Source organism: Carya illinoinensis, chromosome 5 (assembly GCF_018687715.1).
Source record: "Carya illinoinensis cultivar Pawnee chromosome 5, C.illinoinensisPawnee_v1, whole genome shotgun sequence".
Classification (NCBI taxonomy): Eukaryota; Viridiplantae; Streptophyta; class Magnoliopsida; order Fagales; family Juglandaceae; genus Carya; species Carya illinoinensis.
This window is the reverse complement of record NC_056756.1, coordinates 7,397,024-7,403,023: the sequence shown is the minus strand read 5'-3', so window position 1 is coordinate 7,403,023 and position 6,000 is coordinate 7,397,024.

Sequence of the window (6,000 nt, the reverse complement as noted above, 5' to 3'; positions counted from 1 at the left end):
TAGCAAAACTTTGGGGTAGAGTATCCTGAGTAAAAGAGTGATTGAACCTGTTGAAACACTTGAGTGTAGTGTGATTTCGCTTGTTGCAAATTTGACAAACATCATCCTTGGTCTTGTGTTGAGATGAAGCATTGTTGTTCTGATGAGGACGTGAGGATGTGCTGTCTTGCTTAGGGCCTGACTGATTTCCTTGAATGAAACCACATCCTTTGGAGTTGAAAGATGAGGACTGATTTTTTTTGTTTTTGTTATGTTTCTGGCCATAGAAGGCCATAGTAGGCGATGCAGCATCCATCTTGTATCTCTCAGCATAGCTTTCGAGAAGAGTAACAACCTCTAAATATGGAGGAACTGGAGGACGAAGCATAGTAGCAGTGAAGATCTCGTATTCTTTGCCCAAACTATTGAGAAGCCACCATGACTTCTTATGATCAGGTACGGGCTTACCGATTGCAAAAAGTTCATCACAAATAGTTTTGAACTTACGAAGGTACATACTTAAGAGTCATTTCCTCTAGTTATAGAAGTAAGCTGTTGTTTGAGAGCTAAACTTTTGTCAGAGAACGTGCAAGCAAAAGCATGAAGTAAGGCATTCCAGACCTCAACTATCGTATTGAGGCCTACAACAATGCCAAGTGCCTCTTTAGAGAGGGTGGCAGTAAGCCATCCTTTGACAATCTTGTCTGTTCTTCTCCATTTTAAGAACACAAGGTGAGGGAGTATCACCATTAACAAAACCTTGAAGATCCTAGCTCTCCAAGATATTGATCATTCGAGTTTTCCACAATAGAAAGTTGGTGGAAATAAGATGCAATGAAACAAAGTTGGCAACGTTTTGAGTGACAGGATAAGGAAATTCAATTTCATCAAGTTGAGACATAGGTGACTCAGACATAGTGAAAAGAATAGGAAAAAGAAACAAACAAGAAAAGAAAGGAAAAAAATTCTCTCTATCACCCATTTGGCTCTTGATACCATGTAGAAAATAGAGTTTGAGAAAAAACTATCTCCCAGGATGAGATAGAGAGAAGATTGTATTTCACCATATATAATGTTTTACAGAGCAATTACATAAAAGAAAAGCCATATTTACGTGTTAAACATAAGGAAACTACAGCTAGAAAAATGAAAACAGATATGCTATCTATTTTCTAAGTGTTGATGCGCGATATCCTCTTCTTGACAAGAGATCCTTTGTTGGGTTTTAATGCTACCAGGATCACATTTCTGCGTGATCTTCTTCTCTAATGCAGGCATTGATGTAGTAATGCTTTCAAGAGGTAACAAGCAGAAACAAGCAGGTTGTGAAGAAAGAAGAGGAAGGGAAGAAAGCTTTTGGAGCTGCAAAGATGAAGGCCATAGTGATTGGGAATGAAGTTTTCTTTGTAGAAGAAAATAAGAGATGCTTCAAACAAAAGGATAAACAAGCATTAGGGTGCGATGAATGAGAGGAGGAAGAAGACAGTCTTTCAACCATTTTTTTCTTTTTTATTTTAATATATCACGTGTCAAACGATTACACCGCGATTCTCCATTGTGGTTGTACGTAGAAGAACTGTTCATAAATATACCAAAAAAATAAAAAGTAGTTTAAAAGCATGCCACATCAACTAACATTCATGATATTTACAATATAACAAATGACTTAGGGCCAGGCCGATTATAATTATAACAAATATGAAATGTACTATTTTTGTTATGGCACATTTTCATATCCACGTTGTTTAGAGTGTAATAACATTTGCAAATAATTCAATTTCTTTTTATAACTACAACAAATTCAATAAGAAATGTTGAGTTTGCAAATCATTTTACAAGTACAGAACTTGTAACAATATTTTAATCTTATGTATTTTTGAGAAGGTCGGTGAGTTGGAATGGTTGCAATGACGTATCTTTTTTGGAAAAAAATTATTATTATTTTTCTCATCATTACATGTGTAATATTAGATGATTAAAGATTATTTATTATATTTTATTTGTGTATCTATTATCTAATAATATATCATAAAATAATGAAAAATAAAAATTTAGATAATAAGTAACATTACTCTCTTTATCGTGATCCGAACCTCTTTCAAATACAATATTATTTGAATTTGATTCGGTTTGACACATAAAAATTTTCATTCTAATTTTAAAATTATCATCTTATTATTGTAATTTTTTTAAATTTCTATATAAAATATAATAAATAATTCAATTTTTTCTTAATTTTTTTAATTATAAAATAATAATAAATATTAAAATAATTTCATCTTAAAATTTAAAATTTTTATATCAAAATTCTTTACTACCAAACGGGAGCTTAGAAACTTCAGTGGATAACGTATAGATGAAATTGTATCCCTTGACAGAAGGAATTTCATGGAATAATGATTAGCACGAGACTAGATTGGTGAGTAAAATCAGCTTCGCGCACCGACACGCGATGCACAGATCCATGGGTTGCGGATGGGTTCGGCTGGTCCGACTCGAGTCGAGCCGAGGACGAAGGAGCTGGATCGAAAAATAAAAAACGAACAGTCCATATTACCTCGTAACGCATTGGATTTGTTGGATACAAGGATCACCACGCACCGGGCGTCCCCACCACCCACCCTATGTTTTGGTCTATATTTGTCCACGTCATTGCCGTACTGGATGAACATTCTAAAATGAAAATGATTTGCAGAAAGCAACTCATTAATGTGACTTCACTAACAAAAAGCAAGATATTTGTTTTTCAAGTGGAGTTTCTGTTTGATATTAATCGTCTGATACTTTACTCATTTTCTGAATATTTCTTTCGAAATTCTAGAAAATGTTTAACTCATTAGTCATTGGGATTAAAAATCTGTCACGGACGAAGTCGTGAATCTTGTTTAGGTGATATAAGCATGGGTTTCAAGTATAGAAGACGGGTATTAAATTCAAATTTAGGCAATATAAAAGAGACAAAAATGGCTAGAGGCTGAGGGGGAGGGAGTGGCTAAGGGGACCCTCACACCCCTCACGACGGTGTCTAGGCCACTCAAAAGGCTCCACTCCCTCACAACTAGGAACGGATGAGTTTTTCTTTTAGATTAATGGCGCTGGTGTCACTGCTCCCAGTTGGCAGCCACCGGGGCATTTATTTAAAAAAAAATTACTTTATAATTAAAAAAATATTTTTTAATAATATTATAAATTATTTTTTTTTAAATTATATTTAAAAGTATTAAAAAATACATGTAAAAAAAAGTCAAAATAAAAACACATCAAAACAACTATCAGTAGCTTCTAGGGAACTACTAACAGTGGTTGTAGCATTGTCCTTTCTTTTATTTACCTCATTTGGTTTTAACTTTGAATAATTTTTACCTAAATGTTTTTACTTTAAGTATCATTCACATGGCCATAATTTAATTTAAAAAATAAATTTTAAATTCTATAAATTAAATTGTGCTATGTAGATGATGTGTGGTATAAACGAGATAGTGTACCCACATGTGCACCTCCCCTTGTACACGGGATAGCAATTTTGCCCATCAACAACGCCACCAAGGGAGGGTGCTAGCGGTCACCTTGTAGCCTGTCGACGTCATCTGTCCCCACTGGTCAAGTCCTCAACCACTAAGGTTGGTAAACGGCAACCTGCAGCTCTTGCACAACAAGAGCACATAGCGCACTAACAAAAAGAGGTGTTTTCTACCAGCGGTCACCACTTAGATCATCGGCGTCTTTTGTCGGATTAGGGGTGGTCCCCAACCACTATGGTACATCTACAGTAGACCAGCTCATGGTGACTCTTGGAAATACAACAGTTTGCCATGAGCCCTTTCTTCCCATTGAGGGTCACCACTTAGACCACCGGCTTCTTCTATCGACTAAGAGGTGGTCCCCACGCGACAATACCATCCTGACACCACAATTGGCACTTGTTGTTGAAAATTTGCAGATGATCATATTTTTCTTTTCTTTTTAAAACTTAAATTTTATTGAACTTTTATTGGTTTATAGTTTTTTTATTTTTTTTTTTTATTTTTTTATTTTTGATCTTTCGGCTCACCATCAAAACTTTTATTTTCATATTAAGTCATTAATTTATAAATATGTTAGTAACGCTCTTAATTACCAAAAATGTACTCATTTCCATGAGTGTATTTATTTATTTTTTCCCTCAAGTGTTTTTAAATCTTTATGATTATATTTCTAAATATATATGTTAATATTGGAATTTCTTTTTTTAGAATTTTATTATATTCAAGTTCACTTTATGATAACGAAATTTTTTTTCTTATCCATCTTCTTTTCATTTGTAGTGTTGGTACTGAGATATGAAGTGATATTTTCATTTTAGTTTCACATAATAATTATTTCACATGATCTCATTATATGATACACTTGACTTTAATCATTATTAGTTTAATATATAATATGAAAAATATAAAGAGAAAAATATACTTTTTAGTTTTTATAAAAGGTTTTAGTATAATCATTTGAAGAGACAATGACCCATTTTTTCTAAATGCATATGTTTATAGAACTTTATTTACAACAATGAATATAATTAATTTTGAGAATCTAAAACATATGTTATAAAACTAATTTTGATAAAATTCTTTCTAAACCGATAATTTTTCAATAAAGATTAAGTTGGTTATTAATTGAATGTGGTATAAAATCTTAATTGTGTAATCCTATTTTGCAAAACAATATGAGTGATTTTTAAATAAAAATGTAATGTAAAAATAAAAATAAACTTATTAAATTTTACTTTTTAAAATAAAAAAAGTTTTACTCAAAATTTCGTTTTAGGCCCTATAACGTATTGAGCTGACCCTGTGTTCTCCTCGGCCAGGCATGACGCACGACATCTCACAAAGAGCTCACAACAGACTGTCTTGAGCCCCCCATTCCTACCATCGGTCACCACTTGGACTGCCGACTTCTTCTGCCAACTCAGAGGTGGTTCATGACGACCACGACGATAAGCGACAGACTCCCACGTAGCCTAGAATCTTACTTGACTTAGCCATTATCCTCATCTTGGCCATCTCATCCCAACCAAAAGGAGTTTCAACTTTGCCACTAGTGTCTCAGCCAATAAATTATCTTGCCCAGCTGCATCCCAGGCTAAGCCATCGACTGAGGCAACAGTCACACGACCAAAGGGTCTTGACTCGCCCAGTGCACGGTCAAAAAGGTCTCGACCTACCTAGTGCACGGCTTAGGGCTGTACATCGGCCGGCCGGTTTCGGTTTTAGGCCTAAACCGAAACCGACCGGCTCTTAAAAAACCAATACAGCAACCGGCCGAAACCGACCGTGCTGGGGGAAGGAAACCGGCCGGTTCCTTAGCCGGCCGGTTCCGGTCGGTTCCCCCTGTTTGGGCGGTGGGTTTTGGGCCCGGTTTGAGGCCCTGTTTTGGCCCTTTTATCCAATATGTTTGGGTTTTTTTTTTCTGTTATATATATATATATTTTTCCTGAATTCATCATCCAACATCTTTTTAATTTTTTGTTGTTAACTAATAATTCATCATTTATCATAATTCATATTATAAATAAATAAAAATAATAAATAACCAAAGCATTCATCATATTAACTAACTAATTACTATATTACTTACTACATAATTAAAAATAAATAAAAACAACTTCACTAGATATTTAGTATTACATATTACAAATTTGAAAAACAAACCAAATTGTCTTAAGCATAGCAAAAATACAAGCACAACAAATAACATAAATAAATGAAAAATATTGCTTCAAGTCTTCAATCTTCAATCGTCAATACTTGTCACGTTCGATTGTGCGGTCAACTCTATATGAATAAATAAGAATAAAATATCAAATGTTAGTGAATTCATATTATGAAAAATATGCAAAATTAAATTACAATGAAAATTTGAAAACATTACCCGATTCTACTACAAAACTCTCGACATTATCCATCGCCTCTCGGATATCAATGTGTGTTGCCGGATGCTTTAACCAATTTTGAGTGCAAATAAGTGCCTCAACAGTTCTCGGAG